The sequence below is a fragment of the Macadamia integrifolia genome, chromosome 5, assembly GCF_013358625.1.
Source record: "Macadamia integrifolia cultivar HAES 741 chromosome 5, SCU_Mint_v3, whole genome shotgun sequence".
Taxonomy (NCBI): domain Eukaryota; kingdom Viridiplantae; phylum Streptophyta; class Magnoliopsida; order Proteales; family Proteaceae; genus Macadamia; species Macadamia integrifolia.
In genome coordinates, this window is record NC_056561.1 from 7,506,916 (window position 1) to 7,528,866 (window position 21,951).

Here is a 21,951-nt window from a genome sequence, read left to right on the forward strand (position 1 = left end):
TGAATAACACTACTAATGTGGATCATGACGGTTATATATCATATAACGACATACTCTTTTCCATAGTCACAACACTAGTAACCCCATCCAAACGGGTGCAAAAAATAGGGAATAGACTAGAAAAGTCTATAACTAAATGGTCTAATATAATATCTCATATATATTAAATAAAATGTGAACATAGAATAATAAAGTGAGAAATATTAAGAAACAATAAATATCATGATCATTTAAATAACTAAAAGTGTCTAACATAATATGACCATTACATCAAACTTTACATAAACCCATATTCATTACAAGATATGTAAAGCGTTTAGGCGCTAATGCCTTGGTCATAGGATCACCAATCATCAGACTTGTCTTGATATATGTAAAAGGCATTTATAGTTTCTGAATTGATTCCTTTACAAAATTGTACTTTATTCTAATATGCTTCGCTCTACTTAAATGCTTATCATTCTTAGAGTAATATACGGCAGTAACATTGTCACAATACATTCTTAGCGGCTTCAAAATAGTATCGACAACCCGAAGTCCTGAGATAAAGTTTTATAACCAAATTACCATAGATGTGACCTCAAAGCATGCCACAAACTCTGCTTCCAAAGTAGAAGTAGAGACACAAGTCTGTATCTTGAACTTCCAAGAAATCGCTCCACCAGCAAGTAGAAAGATGTATCATGATGTAGACTTCATACTGTTGAGGCATCTAGCATAATCAGAGTTTGAATCACTTCCAAATGATCAGATGCTCTGTAAGTAAGCATGTACTCCCTAGTCCCTTTTAAATACCTCATCACCTTCTTTGCTGCAACCCAATGATCCATGCCAGGATCACTCACATATTTGCCTAAAATACCAATAGCAAAACTGATATCTGAACGACTACAAGTCATTGTATACATAAGACTCCCTACTACAGAAGAATAGGGAATATCCTTCATTTGTGCTCTTTCTAGATCATTCTTTGGGCACTGATTTAGGCTGAACTTATCTCCTTTGATAATGGGGGAAACACTTGGTTTGCAATTCATTATGCTATATCTGTTACACCCGTGTCCTAATCCGATCTAATTTGAACTATTGTGACAGGCCTCAGATCGGAGATCAGAAGTACGACCAGGTTTTTGCTCGTAGTTGTGCATTACCGAGGGTGTAGAGATGACCCCACATGTTCGTGTATTATATGCCTATCTAACTGGAGGGGATTCATACCTTCCGATCTCAGATGGTAAGTGACTTGACTCCCCTCACTTGAATTCCAACACGCATAAAAAATTACCAAAAGGCCTTGAGCATGTCCAAGGGCAACCACCCATGCGAGACCAGCCATGGGACAACAAACTGTCTTGACCACCAGAAACAAAGCCACTGGAAGCAGCCTGGGTCTGGATCTGGTGCCTGTTTTTGGTGGGTTGACAGGCTGCTGTCGGGGTTTCGATGCCTATGGTTCCTGTCACTCACATCGTAAATGGTTCCGGATGATCCCAAATCATCCTTCACACCTTCCTCATGATGTGAGCACTTTATGTTTTAGTTACATGTAACCTTGTACATGCAATCCAGTTACACCCGCTCCTGATTCCAATCATGCCCGTCACCTCTCACTTCCCCCACATAGAATCGGGGTAGACCCCGCAATGCACCTCTGGCTCTGCCTGTACTTACAGCCCAGGATGTGGCATCCATTATGGATAATATGATGCGGGGAGTTGAAGAAAGGAAAAACCAATTTATGGTCTAGATCGATAATAGAATCCAAGCGATAATGGAAGCCTGTAATGCACCGCCCGCACCTCCTACTCCACCGGCACCCTTTCCAATACCCGTTGGATCAGCTACCCTTCAAACATCTGGTGAGGCACAAGTATATGGGCAGGTGCAAGACCCGATGCCGGATCAAGCCCAGGACTATGTAGAGGGTTGGACAGACTTGAAAGAAATAATGGAGAAGTTTCAACGGCTTAGGCCCCTATGCTTCTCAAAGGTGGGAGAAGGCCCGTTGTATCCATCAAGATGGATTGGTGGAATGGAGAAAGTTTTTAGACTAATGGGCTGCACTGATGAGCAAAAAATTTTGTGTGCGGGCTATTAGTTACAGAATGAAGGGGATGATTGGTGGAGAGCCACCAAGCCTATTCTGAGGGCTAGTAACCCGAACCCCACTTGGGCAAACTTCAAAGGGGCCTTCTTTGAGAACTATTTTTCGGAAAGCTTTCAGGATAGGAGAGAGAGTGAGTTCTCTCAGTTGGTTCAAGGTTTTCGATCTGTGCTCGAGTATCAACAATGCTTCGAGGAGCTATTCCATTTGCTCCTTAGCATCTCAGAGGTGACAGAGCTAAAGCGAAGAAGTTTGAGAAAGCGTTGAGGTCAGGTATTAGGTCAACCATTGTGGGGTTGAAACTGTAGACCTATGCTGAGGTGGTTCAAGTGGCCAGCCCAAGGTGCTTTCATTGTGATTAACCGGGCTATATGGCGAGGATATGCCCCACCGAATGCCAGGTGATGCACCCTACACTATGCCACCTTGGCCCCAGCAGACATATTCAGCCCCTAGGCTAGCGCAGCCCCCACAGGGCCAGAGACCACAGGGCAGAGTGTTTGCTATAGCTGCAGAAGATGCCGAGGTTGCACCCGGTGTAGTGACAGGTACATTATTGATATCATTATTACCTGCACATGTGTTATTCGACTCAGGAGCCTCGCATTCGTTTGTGTCATCGGTATTTGTGAAGAAGATGAGAATTCCACCCAAGGGACTGACTCAATGTTTGGTTGTGAGCACACCTACAGGAAGTGTAGTGGGTTTGAACTATATGTATGAGATTTGTCCGGTGACCATAGGTGAACATGAGTTGAATGGTCACTTGATTGAGTTGGATATGATCGACTTTGATGTGATTTTAGGAATGGACTAGTTGTCTGCATATAAAGCCAGTGTGCTATGTATAGAGAAAACTATCATTGTCAGACCTCGTGATGATGATGTGTTTGTGTTCCAAGGGGATAAGCCCAAGAAACCCAAGAAGGTTACCATATCTGCACTCTAGATGAAGAAGCTACTGGATAAGGGATGTTAGGACTACTTAGCATCTGTGATGGATGCTGAGATAGAGATTAGGCCATTGACCGAGCTTGATGTGGTGAGGGAATTTTCCAATGTATTCCTAGATGACTTGATAGGTTTACCCCCGGACCGAGAGATAGAGTTTGCTATAGACCTACTCCCCAGCTTGGTACCAGTGTCAAAGGCCCCTTACCACATGGCCCCCATAGAGTTAAAGGAATTGCAGGTGCAACTTTAAGACCTTATGAAGAAGGGATTTATTAGACCTAGTGTGTCTCCATGGGGAGCACCGGTATTGTTCGTCAAGAAGAAAGACGAAAGTATGAGATTGTGTATCGATTAACGGGAGCTTAATAAGCTAACCATAAAAAACCGGTATCCTTTGCCAATGATAGATGACTTATTTAATTAGTTACAGGGTGCCAAGGTGTTCTCCAAGATCGACCTTAGATCAGGCTACCACCAGCTTAGGATCAAGGATAGTGATGTCAGTAAGACAACCTTCAGATCAAGGTATGGACATTATGAATTCTTGGTAATGTCATTTGGGTTAACCAATGCACTTGCGGCATTTATGGATTTGATGAACCGGGTATTCCAAGATGTCCTAGATAAGTCTGTGATAGTATTCATTGATGACATTTTGGTCTACTCCAAGAGTGCAGAGGAACATACCATTCACCTGAGGTTAGTACTGCAATGGCTGAGGGAGAAGCAACTCTATGCCGAATTCAACAAGTGCGAGTTTTGGCTATCACAGGTGGCATTCCTAACCCATATTATTTCAGACAAGGGTATAGAGGTTGACCTAGGCAAGGTAAAGGTAGTTCTAGAATAGGAGACTCCCAAGAGTGTAGCAAACATATGTAGTTTTTTGGGATTGACCAAATATTACAGGAGATTTATCGAGAACTTCTTCTATATTGCTACTTCGATGACCCGACTCACACAAAAGGGTGTAAAATTTGAGTGGTCTGATGCTTGTGAGAAGAGCTTCAAGGAGCTAAGGCAAAGGTTAGTGTCAGCTCCAGTATTGACTATTCTGATCGGTACAGGTGGTATGGTTGTATATAGTGATGCCTCCAAGCTAGGATTGGGTTGTGTATTGATGTAGCATGGAAAAGTCATTGCTTATGCATCCCGTCAGTTAAAGGATTATGAGAAAAACTACCCCACCCATGATCTGGAGTTGGCAGCTATGATTTTTGCACTGAAAATTTGGAGACACTACCTGTGTAGTGAGAAGAGTGAGATCTTCAGTGACCATAAGAGCCTCAAGTACTTCTTCACTCAAAAAGAGCTCAACATGAGACAGAGGCATTGGTTAGAGCTGATGAAGGATTATGATTGTACTATCCATTATCATCCAAAAAATGCCAATGTGGTAGCTGATGCACTTAGTCAGAAATCCCAATCACTGACTCTTGCATCACTGACCATCAATGAGTATCTCCTAGAGAAGGCCAGGAAACTAGACTTGGAACTATTAGTAAAGGGTGTCACTTTGTCACTATCGGCAATGATGGTGCAACCTAGTCTGGTGGATAGGATCACTACAGCTCAGGTTACTAATGCAGAGTTACAGAAGCTGATAGCAGAATGCCAGGAAGGATCCTAAAAGGACCTAGATTTCTCTGTAACTGAAAGTAAAATTCTCAAGTTCAAAGGGAGGTTGTGTGTGCCGAGTGATGGTGATTTGAGAGACATAGTTTTGAGAGAGGCACATAGCTCTCCATACTCCATTCACCCCGGTAGCACTAAAATGTACAAGGACCTCAAAGGCTCCTACTAGTGGAAAGGAATGAAGAACAAGGTGGCAATGCATGTGTCTTAATGCCTTACATGCCAGTAAGTTAAGGCTGATAGACAGAGGCCCCATGGGTTATTACAGTCCCTACCTATTCTAGAGTGGAAATGGAAGACTATTATTATGGACTTCGTCACAGGCCTACCCCGTACATAGAAGGGTATGGATGCCATTTGGATAGTTATGGATCGCCTGACCAAGGCAGTTTAATTTATCCCAATCACAATCACATTTTCTATGAACAGGTTGACCAAGTTGTATGTCGATAACGTCATCAGGTTGCATGGTATACTAGTTAGTATCATCTTTGATCGACATCCCAGGTTCACTTTCACGTTTTGGATATGTGTGCAGAAGGCTATGGGCACACAGTTGGCTTTCAACACTGCCTTTCACCCTCAGACCGATGGTCAGTTAGAAAGGACTATTCATACATTGGGGGACTTACTCTGAGCATGTGCCTTGGATATGAGTTATAGTTGAGATGAGTACATTTCCCTTATCGAGTTCTCCTATAACAATATTTATCAGGCCACCATCGGAATGGCCCATTTGAGGCACAGTATGGTAAGAAGTTCCAAACTCCACTCTATTGGGATGAGGTTGGTGAGTGGCATATTTTGGGTCCAGACTTGATACAGGCTACTAGTGAGAAGGTGAATGTGATCAGAGAAAGGATCAAGGCAGCTCAGTCCAGGTAAAAAAGCTACGTAGATGTGAGGAGGAAACATTTGGAGTTTGGTGTTGGAGACAAAGTGTTCTTACGGATCTCCCCAGTTAAAGGTGTGATGCGATTCGGCAAGAAGGGAAAGCTTAGTCCAAGGTTTATGGGACCGTATGATGTATTGGAGAGGATCGGACTGGTAGCTTACCGGCTAACTTTACCACCAGAGTTAGAAGGTACACATGATGTCTTCTATATTTCTATGTTGAGGAAGTACATTCCCGACCCCACTCACATCTTGACTTACATACCCCATGAGTTAGGTGAGGATTTTGCCTACGTGGAGTTTTCAGAGAAGATTGTTGACCAAAAAGAGCATGTTCTCCGCAACTGCACCGTTTCCTTTGTCAAGGTGAAATGGATGAACCACCTTGAATAGGAAGCATTATGGGAGTGGGAAGATGAGATATTGAAGCAATATCCTGGATTTTTTGATTTTTAAGGTATGTTCAATTTCGAGGACAAAATTCTTATTAGGTGGGGGGAATGTTACACTTGTGCCTTAATTTAGTCTAATTTGAACTGTTGTCATAAGCCTCGGATCGGAGATTGAAAGTACGACCGGGCTTTGGCTCGTAACTATGCATTATCGAGGGGGTAGAGATGACCCCACATGTTCGTGCATTGCGTGCCTAACTAACTAGAGGGGATTCATACTTTTCGATCCCAGACGATAAGTGACCCGACTCCCCACACTTCAATTCCGGCACGCATAAAAAATTACATGAAGGCCTTGAGCATGTCTGAGGGCAACCACCCGTGCGAGACTAGCCATGGGACAACATTCTGTCTTGACCATTGAAAACAAGCCACCAGAAGCAGCCTGAGCTTGGATCCGATGCCTGTTTCCGATGGGTTGATAGGCTACTGTTGGGGTTTTGATGCGCGTGGTTTCCACCACTCACATCGTAAATGGTTTCGGATGATCCCAAATCAACCTCCACACCTTTCTTGTGATGTGAGCACTTTATGGACCTAAATGGTTGGGTTCCCATGCTCCGAAATTCATTTTAACCCGATTGGTCCAAAATGGGTCCAACCCAAACCGACCCTAAGGTCCACTTAAGTTATAAGTTGAGAAATGAGGATTCATTTTCTCATTTCCCTTGTGCTCAACGTAGGAGAGGAGAGAAAGAGGAGAGGAAGGAAGAAGAAGAGGAAAAAGAAGAAGGTTGGAGGCCACCTTGGTGCCGGCTGCCGCCTTGTTGCTGGAATCATTACCGGAGGTAAGTATAACCTCCCATACCACTCTCTCTCTTCATTTCAACCTAAATAAAGCTAGGTATGGGTGAAATACTAGTGTACAAATCATGTTAAGGTTGTAGAATGCATGTTCTATCCTCTCGATGTTGTTGCCAAGCTCGAACCAAGCCTGTTGAAGTCTAGCAACATGTATTGCCAAAAGACCAACTAGGGTTTTGATCATTCGATCGATGTATCTCCCAAATGGCTCGGTGGAATTGGGATTTTCTTGGCTTCAAATGATGCTAGGAACATCCCCTACATCCAAGGAATAAATTTCGAAGATCGGGCTTAAGCCAGAAAGCCCCAAAATAGGTGGACTGCCCTCAACCACCACAGGAAATAGCCCATCGGATCCACTGGGTCTGTTTTCGATGGCATATTTTCTGGTGGACAAATGAGATTTATATGCTCTCTGACTTCTCCACTGGAAAAAGGACTGATCTTTCCAGTGGAAATGCCATGTTTTCGATTGGTGTTTTCGGTGACAGTGTCTGTACCCTTTGGGGGTGACATGTGTGGGTCCCGCCCAATGTTCCTGACCCATACTGATGTACGATTCCATTTTTGTCTAGGACAGTGACACCCACGTGCCCCAAAGCCAAAATTGAATTGATCGATCAGTGATCGTACTTGAACCCGAACACACTCGATCGTAAACCAAGTGAGGGATGGACTGTGTTAATTTTTTTTGGAAATGTTTATTATTATTATTATAAAATTGCTCACATGCTTAAAATTATATGTTTAATTGTAATTGCTCAAATATGATGATGATATGTTACATTGTCATTTTACGATCATGATATGATTTGTATGGAGATGAATGATGGGATCTAGTGTGGCCGAGGACGTACCGGTACCATGATCACCGTGTGTTTTGGTTATGTGTGTGAGATGAAATCCGACGTGACTGAGGTGATATCGGAGCCGTGATTGCTATATATATGTTGCATTCATGCATTGATTATGTGCATTAGAGTTAGTTGTAGTCGCAGGTTACACTTGTGGCCAAGGTCTGCTGGTATCGTGTACCCCGAGACTGCATTTGGAAATGGATGCGCTTCGTGGCTGATGATTGGTACCGGTGTCACGTAGTCCATACTTAACTGTGATATGTATGCTAGATTAGGTAAACGGTCTTGGGTTTCACTTTGTGGCCAAGGTCTCCCTGGTATCGTGTACCCGGGACTATATTTTGGAGATGGATTACACTTTGTGGCCGAGGTCTTGCTGGTATCGTGTAATTCATACTCACTGTATCACTATGAAGGCATATATCATATATATGGTTAGGTATCACTCCTTATGCTATGAACCCTTGCCAACAGGGGTTGAGGTGTTAGATAACCCATTATAGTATGTTCGATGTGCCTTTTTGAAATGCCACACACGTGGGACGATGTGATTGTAGCCAGAGGCGGGAACCTGTTCAACGTGGCCAATGATGTATCGATGCCGTGACCGCTAGGAGGGGGTTATCAGGGTTTTAATGGGTGACCCATGGATGCACAAGATGATTAAAAGGCTTCTATTCACGGCTAGGGTTTGTATCCTTGCGTAGTCGATGGCGATTCCGAGACGGATACAGCCTAATGCGCCATAGTAGCATTTACCAGACTTATTTTATATTGTTAGGTGGATAGTAAATAAATGAACTGCATCACGAGCATCATGGACTATATGTTTAATTTCCATAATCATGCATCATACATTATTACTATTATTATCTTACTTAGATGTGCTTGACCCCACCCCTCACTGAGTGAGTTGGAAAGCTCACCCCACGTATATATACTTTATAGATGATGATGCAGGTACAATCGTACCTATGGCTAATAACTCTTTTTTCTTTGGACTTGAGTATGGAGTGAGCGACTGGTGGATGCCAAAAGCGGAGGAGCATGGCTAGGACTGTGCTTATGACTTTTGTGCATACGTGGTGTCATGAGGTGTTCAGCTTAGTTTTGATTATGTTGATATAGGTCTGTGAATATTATGTTTTAAACTGGTATATGTAAGTCTTGAAGGATTGTAAATAGAATAACTTGGTTAATGATATTATGTTTATCATTAGACATTTCTCCATTTTATTTATGACTCTGCTACTATACTCTGATTTCGCTGCTTATGTTGGTTTGTGATGTGAATTGTAAAAATATTAAGGTACTGCTATCAGAGATCCTGGTAGGTTTGTAAGACAGGTACGTGTCTTACTCACACCATTGATATTCTTAATGGTAAGTTGGGTCTACTAGAATTGGGGTGTGACGATATCTTTTCAAAACTTTGTTAATATAGATTTTCTGTGATAGCCCAAGTATCCAACGAGATCTATCACGAAATATCTCAATGCCGATAACAAAAGGGGCTAAACCCTTATCTTTCATTTCAAATTTTTTAGAGAGAAAAGTCTTTGTATTACTCAACAAACCAAAATCATTACTAGTAAGTAAAATATCATCTACATATAGGACTAGAAATATAGACTTACTACCACTAAGTTTCAGATATATACGCCTGTCAAAGGTGCTCTCAACAAATCTGAAGGAAACAATGATGTGGTTAAATTTGATATACCACTGTCTGAAAGTTTGTTTAAGTCTGTGTATAGATTTCTTAAGTTTGTACATTAGATTTTCTTTTCCTCGTTCACTAAATCCCTCAGGTTGGTTCATGTAGACTTCCTCATCTAAATCGCCATTCAAGAATGCAGTTTTTACATCTATTTGGTGAAGCTCTAGATCATAATGAGCTACTAATGCCAATATGATACTCAAAGAATCCTTCTTAGAGACATGAGAGAAGGTTTCATAGTAATCAATACCTTCTTTCTGAGTGATTCTCTTTGCAACTAGTCTAGCTTTATGTCTCTCAATATTACTCTTCGAGTTGCTTTTAGTTTTAAATACCCATTTGCAATCAATCGCCTTAAAGTTTGTTGGTAATTAAATGAGATCCCAGACATTATTGTCACTCATAGACTTTATCTCATCTTTCATGGTATCTATCTATTTAAGAGAATCATTATCGCTTTTGGCCTGTGAAAAGGTTAATGGGTCATTCTTGATTCCAATATCAAACTCTGATTCTTAGAGATATTCTATAGTCATCCGGAATAGTAGACCTCCTAACCCTCTGAGGTCTTCCCTGAATTTCTGGTTGAGAAACATTCATAGTATTATCAATGGTAACTACGTCATGGAGTGATACATCTTCAATAGTTTGTTGTTCTATAGGATCATTTTCAATGCACCTATGGGATGACATCATCATGATAAATATGTACATCTTCTATAGTTTGTTGTTCCGCAAGATCATTATGAACAATCACCCGTGGAACAACAATATTATTACGATGTACATAAGTCGATAAGGAAATTTGATGTTCTTCAAATACCATATTACGTGGTTTCTCACTCCCACTAATGTTACCATCCTCTAAGAATCTAGCAGTTTGAGTTTCCACAATTCTAGTACTGTGTGTGGGTGCATAAAACCTGTAACCCTTTGACCACTGACAATAACCAATAAAATAACAACTTATTGTTTTAGGGTCAAGTTTTCCTTCATGTGAATTGTACAATCTAGCTTCAGTAGACAGTCCCATTCATGTAAATGCCCTAAACTAGGTTTCCTTCCATTTTATAACTTTTAAGGAGTTTTAGGAACTGACTTACTTAAACCCGATTCAAGATATACACAACTGTTTTTAATGCTTCGCTCCATAAGAATTCAGGCAATAAGGAGTTTCTCATCATACTACCTATCATTTCTGTGATGATACGATTGTGTCTTTCTGTAATCCCATTTTGTTCAGGTGTACCAAGAGTTATGTATTTGAGGGTTATATCATTCAGTTTAAGGAGTCAAGCAAATGGTCCTTCACTTTGCCCTACATCAGTATGTCTACCATAATATTCACCTCCTCTATTAGATCTCACAGTTTTAATATTTCTATTTAACTTGTTTTAGACTTCAGCATAGAACACCTCAAAAGCATTTAAAGCATCATATTTTTCTTTTAATAAGTAGACATAACAATATCGTGAGTAATCATCAATGAAGGTGATGGAATATTTTTCACCAGTTATACAAGGATCAAAATGGTCACAAATGTTAGTGTGTATCAATTCCAGAAGTGAATTAGTCCTTTTGGCAGTAACTTTATTTGTCTTAGATTGCTTACCTTTAATAGAATATATATATATATATATATATATAAGTGGTGAAGTCAGTAAAGTCTAGATTTGATAATATTTGATGCTTCACTAACCTCTCCATTCTAAGTCTGAAAATATGACCTAAACGTCTATGCCATAGGGATGAGGAATCATCATTGTTGGATCTATGCTTTGTTCCAACTTTCACATCCAGAGTAAGAATGGATTTAGAAAAATTAGAATCAAAATTAAGTTTATAAAGAATATCAAATAAATATCTAGTGCAAACTAGATTTGTGTCTTTAAAAAAATTTACAACCTTATCACCAAAAGTAAAATTAAAACTTTCAAAATCAAGTCTTGATAATGAAACTAAATTTCTTGAAATAGAAGAAACATAAAGAGTATCCATAAGGTTCAACTGAAATTTGGTGTAAAATGAGTCTATAAGTGCCGATGGATCAAACTTCACTCTTGCCAATTTCCCATGTAGACGACGCTCTCACTTTGATTTGGTTTTCAGGTTGTAAGAAAGCCCTATATAGAATTAGAAATATGAACAGTTGCTCCTAAATCAATCTACTAAGTATTACAAGGAACATCAATAAGATTGGTTTGAAAATATACTAGGATAGAATCATTACCCTTCTTTTCGAACCAAGTCTTGTGTTTCTGATAGTATTTTTGAAGGTGTCCTACTTTCTTACAGAAGAAACACTTCAACTTATCAGTTTTCTTTTCCTTGTCATCAGACTTTGGATTGGAGGCTTTCTTTGATGCATTGTTCTTCTTAAAATATATTCTCTTCCTTTTATTCTGGTTGGGTACAAAATTGACCACTTGGCATCCCTCGTCATTTAATCTCATTTCCTCTTGGACGCACATACTTTGAAGTTCATTTAGAGTCCACTTATCTTTAATTGTATTGTAGTGGATCTTGAATGCTTCAAAACGAGGATGAAATAAAGTCATAATGATTTAGATAAGGCAACTTTCATTCATTATCAATTCGAGGGGTTTTAGTTATGCACAAATACTTGTCATTTCAGAAATATGGTCCACTGTCCCATTAGTACCAATATACTTCATTGTTACTAGTTTGGTCATCAAAGTCCTAGCCAACGATTTATCAGCAGTAGCAAAACGGTTCTCTATATTGATTAAGTATTCCTTTGCATTTTTAGAAGTTAGTATGGAGCTTTTGATAGTATTGCTAATCGTTTTCATGATATATAAAAGGCAAAGACGGTTGAAATGCTCTCACCAATCATATTATGTAACTTCATTATAATTGCTCTCATCAGTGAGAGCAGTAGGTTTTTCATTACGCAAGGCATAACCATGATTCATGGCAACAAGGTAATAAATAAATTCTTCATACCAATTATTAAAGTTTGATTCATTCAGAAGTGGCACGTTATTCGAAATAGGGATAGGTATTGAACCTATGAGTAAGCGTAAATAATACATGCTTATCAATCATCATGCTTTGAGTTTCAGTAATAGAATATTAAAATTCTAGAAAAGTAACCTATTGCATCATTACAATCTATCGTATGGGATCGAGATGGTAACATGCTAGTGGTTCACTTTACATTAGATGGAAGACATCATTAGGGCAAAATATTTAAGTAATAAAAATGGTCAAATAAGATGTATACCTGTGGATATTTCCATCCTATTTAATCGTTAAACTATCATATATAGATCAACGCAGTCATCAAGAATATATACCTGCGAATATTCCCATTCTATCTTGACCATTACATAATGATCAACATAAAACCCTAAAGTTTGAAATTTAAATTGAATGTGTGATATAATTATGTTTAAGGTCAATATATATAATTATTGAGATAAAGAAAAATGTGTACCTATGGATACTCCCATTCAACTTAATCACATAATCATTGATGCCCTAAACTCATTCAAAGTTGAGAATTATACACTTTTAATTTAAATCTAATATAAATTATCATTCAAGCATCATAGGTGTTTTAAAATAATGCTTAAAGACATAGACAACACCTATTTCTATCTATTTCTACCATAAATAGTATTTTAAAATTCATAGAAATTCAGTTGATAATAGAGAGCATAAGTAGAACTAGATGTACAATCCATGAAATATGCACAAACTTAAGTAGAGAGTACAAAGAAACCATCTCTCTATTATGAATAGATCAGAAATACGGCATAAAGAGAAACATATTCAAAATAGAAATAAATAACTAAGAATAGAAACAAAAACAATAGTGTTTCTGATTTCTTATTTCTCTTTCTATTTATATAATAGCCCTTTAATGAGTTTAAACAAAGAAAATAGATGGATTTTCATAATGGGCTTATGGTTTCAATCAATCAAAAACCCTTTAATGGGTTTAAACAAGGAAAGAGATGGGCTTATATAATGGGTTCATTTTATTAAATCTCTTAATATGAGCTTTCATAATGGGTTTTAGTTTATTAAACCCCAATATGGGCTCAAAAAATAGGTTTTTTTTTTAATTTTTTATTTTATTTGTACAGTTATCATAATGGGCTAAACTCAAAGCCCATAACTGAATTTCATTATTAAACGAGTCCCAAATAAAGAATACAACTCACTCCCTATTTAGAAAATGGGTCCCACTAATGCTAACATTTTCACATGACATGACCCATATAAAACAATAATGAAGATAAGAAATAATAAAAAAAAATCAAAGAATCTTAATGAAGAAAGAAATTTTCTTCTTTCTTCGTTCATTATTTCTTTCTTCTTATATTATTTATTTATTATAATATAATAATATAGCATAAAAAATAGAAGGGAGTTGATGAAAGGTGAAAGAGAGAGCCACCATTTCAATCGGTAATGAAGCCGCAATCAATATTCTCTTATTGATTTCTACTTAGCCATTCATAAGTGAAAAAGAGACCCACCACCTCAATTGATAATGGAGTCGCAAGCAATATTATCTTATTGACTTCGGCTTAGCCGATCATCATTAAATCAGATTAAAAAAATGATTTCGATTTAGATCGACGGGTATTGCATTCCAACAAAAAAAAAATTGAATCCTTTAATGGTCTTCTATTGAGAGACACAAAAAAAAAAATCAATTATTTATGTTATACCCAAAACGAAAACAGGTAACAACCAATGGCATTAAATATCATTATAAAATTTAACAAATTGGATTCAAGACAAATGTACAACCTAGACTGCTCTGATACCACTTAAAGGACGAAATTCCTCTCACATACAATTATATGATCTTGTCATATGTTTATAGAATCATAAATTAAACAATAATGAATTAACGATGCATACCATTCACATCGATTGTGAAGAATTGGGTGCCATTAATCCTTCACGTTTCTTTATTCCTGCAATCCTAAGCACGAACACAATGGATTCTCTAAGTTTCTCACATTAGCTCCCCTTAATGCTCTCTTGGTGATGGAGCCAATAATAAGAATGACGTTAGGGTAGAAGGAGGACCTATAGTCCTATTTTATAGAGTTTGTGCACCCTCCCATTAAGGTGTACCAAATAGGGTATGCCTATTTTCTTTAATTAGACGATGAGTGGATTTCCTATTTGGAGTCCAATGCTATGAGATTGATATCAATCAATTACCTAATTGGTATATGAGACAATAATAGAAAATATTCTAGAGAATATTCTTACACACAATCCATACTATCTTCAATCCAGGTCTAGTGGTACTTAGGTAAATTGACACTGAAAATGTCATTTTGTATTTACATTAACACATACAATGTCACACAGCCATTGGCATTGATCAGTTAGAGAGATCACAAACTGTTACTATCGTCCAACAATCATAGTCCACGAGGAACCCATTAACTAGCATGGAGATTCCTAAGTTCCCAACCTACTCTTATAAGTTGATTGTTATGTGGCTTCATACACAAAAAGAGAGAGAAAGTGAAACCTTCAATTTTTTCTCTCTTATTCTTTTTATATCCACTTTCAACATTTTTTTTTTAATGTAACACTGAAAAATGTCACCACTTCCAGGGGCGAAAGTTGGACTTAGTGATTCGATGGTGCCGAGTGGCAGGGCCATCGCTCAATGGATAAAAGTTATTCCAGGGATAACAGGCTGATCTTCCACAAGATTTCACATCGGATGGGACTCTTCGTCATAGAATAGAAAGTACATCTTAGTCAATACACTCAAAACTCTCTCTACATAAATAGAGCTCTTTGGTATACCGTTCACAAAGCTCACTAATACACACATTTCTTGATACCTTCCTTTATCGTTTGTTCTTTCTATCTTTTGGGATCAAACAAGATACGTTTTGAAGGCTATGCCACAACAACCACAAGGGCAATCGGAAATGGCACTAGCAGTGGCAACGATGGTGGCGGTGTCTCTCCTCCCCTGCTGCAAAACCTAAACTAAGGGAATCTTGACTCAAACCTCAGCCACCATGATTAACAACCAACCACCTTACTACTTCTCCCACTCTATCCAGCTTTTGTAAATCTAGAAATTTGGGGCTACACCCGGTTCCAGTGAAATGTGAACATTTCTTGAATCGCATCCATTATTTTTCCTGTCCGTGTGTGGACCTAGACTCTGAAAATCAGAATCTTAGAGTTTCAGAATTTTAGCTAGTTCATCTCCAAGACTCTCTTAAGAGACAAGGCCACAATGTGTTGGCCACCTCTCGCTCAGACTATGATTACTGTCAACTGCACAGGATAAAATTCTACAAGTGAGTTTGAAAAGCTCTATCCATATTTTGTTTCATGTTACAAGGGTTTAAGTTATATGTGTTAAAGGTCCTCATGTTGAGACTTATAGGTACTTGGACAAATTAGGATCAAGTCCTTATATGAGAATTATTCTCGTACGGTGTCTAATCCACACTTAGAATCCTTTCAAAGTGAAAACCAATTGTAAAAAAGGAGAGATTGAGTAGATTCCTTGTATGGATGAGGCACCGTACTCTACTAGGGTTCTTTTTTCTTTATAACAACTATCAGCCAGAGTTTGAGTTCCACTCTGCCTCAGACATTGTCAACACCTATGCTAGCCTATCTTCTCTTTTCTTGTAAAAGTCCCACTGATTACCAATCTCTAATTCTTATTAGGACTCCTATCTCACTAAATTCCATAAGATATCAAGCTCTATCCTCTCATAGAGTTTGTATTATAATGTAACTACTCTTATTAGATCTTCTTATCAGATTGAGTTTCTAATCATGTGAATTCTTATCTAGGCTCTATATATATAGACTACTAGGTTGTAATCTTCTCAAGTCAATCAATACAATGTAGTTCCATTAGGCCAACGCCCATCGATCCTTATATTTTTTTCTCTTCCTAGTTCTCTCCACTTCCCATCACCGCTAGCTATTGCTACTATCGTCTCCATTGTTCTAGTCAATCCCCCTTATCTCCATAATGCCTACCGATCCACCACTATCAATCACTACTGCCACCTCCAATACAAATATACTTACTTGTCTCAAAAGCTCTAACGAGCCTATTGCCATTCAAGAGCCAAATGCTCCAACGAGTCTCAACCTTAAGTCAAAATTTTCTTTTCTCTCTTATGTTATCTCTTGCAATCATGTGGCCTCCTTCATACTATCATGGCCGGCTCTACTATTATTCAAGATCTAATTGAAAGCTCCAACGGGCATCAACCTTAGCTGATTTTTTTTCTTCTCTTTCTTCTCTTTTCTCTCTATTCTCATTTTTTCTTTAGGTTATTTGACTATGTTCTCGATGACCAACATTGCCCTCAAGATACTATTCAATTTATAGTGTGGCATGAAAAAGACGTTTCAATCATTATATGATTATATTCTAGGCAACCTCTATTGCCCTCAGGATCTACACAACTAAAATTTGGCGTGAATAGGACGCCTCAATAATGAAGGCCCTTCGCTTATATGATTATGTTCTCAATGATCAAATTTGACCTCAATATGCTACTCCAGCTAAAGTTTGGCGTGAATAGGATGCCTCAATCATGAGTCTCTGAATTGCCTCCCATTCTGAGGAGGCCCTATCCTTTGCATATTCTAACGAAGGCCCTCTGCTAGGCACCATCTTCTCCTCTCTAGAGCTGCGGATTTAAGGGCTCAAATCTCCACCTGGAGGGGGTGTATCAGCCAGAGTTTGAGTTCCACTCTGCCTCAGATACTATCACCACCTATGCTGACATATCTTCTTCTATCATGTAGGAGTCTCATTGATTACTAATCTCTAATTCCTATTAGAACTCCTACCTCACTAAGTTCCATATGATATCAAACCTTATCCTCTCATAGAGTTTGTATTCTAATGTAACTACTCATATTAGATCGCCTTATCAAATAGAGTTTCCAATCATGTGGATTCCTATCTATATAGATCACTAGGTTGTAATCTTCTCAAGTCAATCAATACAATGTAGTTCCATTACTTCAAACGAGTTCTATCCATATCCCTAATAGTATGGTCTTTTTCTAATGATACCATGTGTGGGTTCAACAGAAACATTGATGCCCTTGTGTAAAGAGCAAACGGAAGCGGTTCTCATATACACTTCCATCTTATCAATGGAGTCAATCGTCCGCGGAATCCCCATGTATAAGCCTAAGCCCAATACGATATTTGTTGACATCTTATTGGTCAAACAATTCCCAATAAACCTATTTTTCTAGGTAAGGAGATTATTTAAGATGCTTTATCGATGGTCAGATTTTGTTGTACACATGAAATGCCAATGCTTATGGTTACATGGGATGGTGGCTCTCAGGTACTTCCATCGGAATTCGGGATCGTTTGTACACATCCAATGTTTGGACCGGATAGTGGCAAGCATGGTTGGACCGGGTTGTCGTTTGTGTATGATAACATTAGGATTACTGAAAATAGGGTTTAAGAGAGGAAATGAGGGCAATTTTTTAGCATCTTTGAACAAGAGGTTGGTCATTTGCAATTCAACCCAACTTAGGCCAGGTCGATCTGTTTCCTGGATCGGACTTAATTGGTCCATAGATCCAAAAATTCTTAGAATTCAATTTATAATTGGAAAAAGTCTAGACACATTGCAAGCCTATGTCATTTTCTCTTCCTACCTTTTGGAAATGACTCCACACCCCTTACACTCTAGTACCCTTTGGTTGAGTCATTGGCTCTATGAAAGCTAGCGGTATGTCTATCCCTATTATTTTATAAATTTTCATATTTTTTGGGCTCTTTTCAAGGTTGTAGAATGGTGGAGATATCGTGTAACGAGCACGACCGGCATGCCACGGGTAGTCAATTCATCACTCATAAAATTGGAAGGTAGAGAACCGTCGGATTGAAGAATTGTTTGAGATTCTAATATTATTAAATTTTTTGGATCTTATGCTAATTCAAATACATGCTTTGTTTGATTAATAATGTTTAGGATCTTATCGCATCTCAGCTTGGAATCTACACCTATCAATACCAAGGGCTACGAGACACTCCTACAACTGGCACTTTCTTTTTCTTCAAGTTTCAAGAATGCTTATTTATTTATTTATTTATTCCTAATGAATCCAAGAATGCTCTTTTGAATTGTACTAATAAAATTCTGAATGAAAGGCTTCTACCAAGGGTCGGTTAGGGAAATGGATTCTTGGAAGTAGATTGAAAAATTCCATCTTAAGAGGGTATTTTTCGCCCTTGTCTTTGGGATTCCATTTCTCTCATTGCAGCTTGAATTTGGTCGCTGAAGTTGGAAAAAGATCATCTTTAACACTATCGACCTTCCAACGATTCATCCAAGGGTTAGGAGGATTTGGACAGACATCCCAATATGTTGACAGGTGTTGGGATGTGTGTCTCAACCCTCCCAGCCCTTGGATGCTCTTTAGATCCATTAAGGTTTAAGCTATATGGTTTTTTGTTCTTCATTATTGGCAGTAATAATTAATTAAAAAATAATCCATTTTTCTACTGCAGATTGAAAATGTGGTCAGTGAAGCTTTGACCTGTACTACGGGCTATTCATGTACAACGTGAATGCCACCGAGCAGGTAAGAGTCTGACAAAACTTGCATATCGTACTATTTTATTCCAGGGTAAAAGAATGGTGTCCGTTTAGTGTTCACACACTCATGCAAAACCCCTTGTTTTCAGGGACTATAAAAAGATGTCCATATTCCCTACAACAGGGGTTGTGTCTAGACGTGGAGAACACTAGACTGAAAGCGTTTCTTCTCCCTTTATTCTAATTTGAGTTATTTGTTACATTTTAAACCTTCAAATGAAAAATCATCTAATTTGATTTATTGAAATCAGATAGACAATCTAGATAGAGCATTCGAGACAGTGAAGCAGAAGCAATTCGGGAGGTTGCACGATATACTAACGAAACAGTTAGTCGAGAGGGTTCCCTACAAGGGATCTCGTCATCATCATTATTATCATCATCATCAACAACAACATATCCGCCAAGGGAACACAAGAAGAACCCAACTCCTTACCATGCTTGCTTTTCCACAAGATAACAAGAACAAGAAGGATACTGTATCAGCCTCACATTCCTAACGAGTCTAGTTTGGTCCCATAGAGTTGAGAAACCATCTCGGCCATTCGATTTTTCCATTACAGCCACTTGATATGTTTTCGATGTAATAATATGATGATGATGTAATGTAATTCTTCTTTAACCCAAAAAAATAGATAAGAATGTAAAGTAATGTAATTCTTTCTACTTCTTTCAAAAATAAGCAGAAGTTAGCGATTTAGGTAGTTTAATTTTCTACTTTTATGGCTTCATTTATTTCAATATGAGGCATTTCAGAATTTTGATATTATTTATTCTCATTTTAGTACATTTCTCGTCATCATCTTTTCATATCTCATTGATATTAAAGTCCATTCATTTTGAAGCCCATTAAATGTCTCTATCAAAACTTGATTCTAAAGTTATGACTTTATGTTTGGGAATAATATTTTTAAAGTCTATAAAGATAATAATCTAGTATTTACTGGATATTTATGCAATGGATTTTATGGATTTAATTTGGATTTCGATTTTGAAAATTCTTTGGTTACCCCGCTTGTGAATGTTGGAGTTAAAAACAAACTCAACAATAATGTTTCTTCAACCTTGTGGCACAGACGTCTAGGTCATATTTCCAGACCTATAATAGAGAAGTTAGTGAAGGAAGGTGTATTGCCTATCTTGGACTTCATTGACTCTGGCACTTTTATAGATTGCATAAAAGGTAAGTAATTTAGGACAAATAAAGTTGTTATCACAAGGGGTGATGCACTATTAGAATTAATTTAAACAGATATTTGTGGACCGTTTAACCCCAACATTACTGGTGAGACGTATTTATCACCTTTATCGGTGATTACTCATGGCATTGGTACGTCTACTTGTTGAAGGAAAAGTCTGAAAGCATAAATAAAAGCATAAATATCTTTGAGACATTTTGTGCTAAAGTCAAAAACAAGTTGGACAGAAAGATCAAGACCGTGACATCTGATAGAGGGGGTGAGTATTACGATAGACATACAGACTTAGGACAAGTTGAAGGACCATTTGCCCATTTCCTCAAATCAAAAGGTATCACTCCCCTGTATACACTTCCTGGTACGCCTGAACAAAATAGAGTTGCATAAAGACGTAATCGTATATATAAGGATATGATTCATAGTATAATAAAGCAACTCATCATTGTCTGATTTTATGTGGGGAGAAGCTTTGAAAACAAATGTGTATATCTTGAATTGAGTTCTCAGTAAGTCAATTCCTAAAACTCTTTATGAGTTATGAATGGGAAAGACACCTAGCTTGAGACACTTACATGTATTGGGCTGTCCATTTGAAGCCAGATTGTATAATCACATGAAAGAAAACTCGACCCTAGGACCATTAGTTGTTACTTTATTGGATACTGCCAATGGTCAAAGGGATTCAGGTTCTATGTGCCCAAGCATAGTACTAGGTTTTGAAAACTTTAACTGCTAGAAACCTAGAGGATGACGACATTAATGGGAGTGTCGAACCACATAATATAGTATTTAAGGAGATCGGGATTACACTTCCAGCTCCTGCACATCATGATGACATTGTTATTTCACAAATTACCATTGATAATGATCTTGTGGAATAACAAACTACAGAGGATGTGCCACTCTATGAGGACGTTATTGTTGAGTACATTGTCAATTTACCTGCACCTCAGCCGAAAGTACAAGGTAGACCTTAGAGAGTGAAGAGGTCTACTATTTTCGGATGATTGTATAGTGTATCTCCAAGAGTTTGAGTTTGATATTGGAATCAAGGATGACCCCTTAAATTTTTCACAAGCTATGAATGATAATGATTCTAATAAATAGGTAGATTCCATAAAAGAAGAGATGAAATCTATGAATGACAATAAAGTTTGGGAGCTCGTTGAACTACCATTGGATTGAAAGCGAATGGTTATAAATGGGTATTTAAACCCAATCGTGACTCCAAGGATAAAGTTGAACAACATAAAGCCAAATTAGTCGCTAAAGGTTTCACTTAGAAGAAGGCATTGACTACTATGATGCATTTTCTCTTGTTTCTAAGGACTCACTTGGGATCATTTTAGCATTGGTGGCTCATTGTGATCTAGAGCTTCACCAGATGGATGTGAAGACAACATTCTTGAACGAGGATTTAGGGGAAGAAGTCTAATGAATCAACCAGAAGGATTTAGTGTACAAGGAAAGAAAATTCTGGTATACAAATTAAATAAATCAATCTATGGACTTAAACAAACTTCAAGCCAATGGTATTTAAAGTTCAACCACATCATTGTGTTTTTCAAATTTGTAGAAAACACTTTGACAAGTTTATATATCTGAAAGTCAATGGAAGCAAGTTTATATTCTTGGTCCTATATGAAGATGATATTTTTTTTGCCAGCAATGATCTTGGTTTTGTTAATGGAAACAAAAACATTCCT

At 38.0% G+C, this 21,951-nt stretch overlaps 1 pseudogene; it reads left to right on the top strand.

Annotated features, from left to right (window-relative positions):
* Window positions 1-1,771: 1,771 nt before the first annotated feature.
* Window positions 1,772-21,951, top strand: part of LOC122080064 — a 37,544-nt pseudogene continuing 17,364 nt past the window's right edge.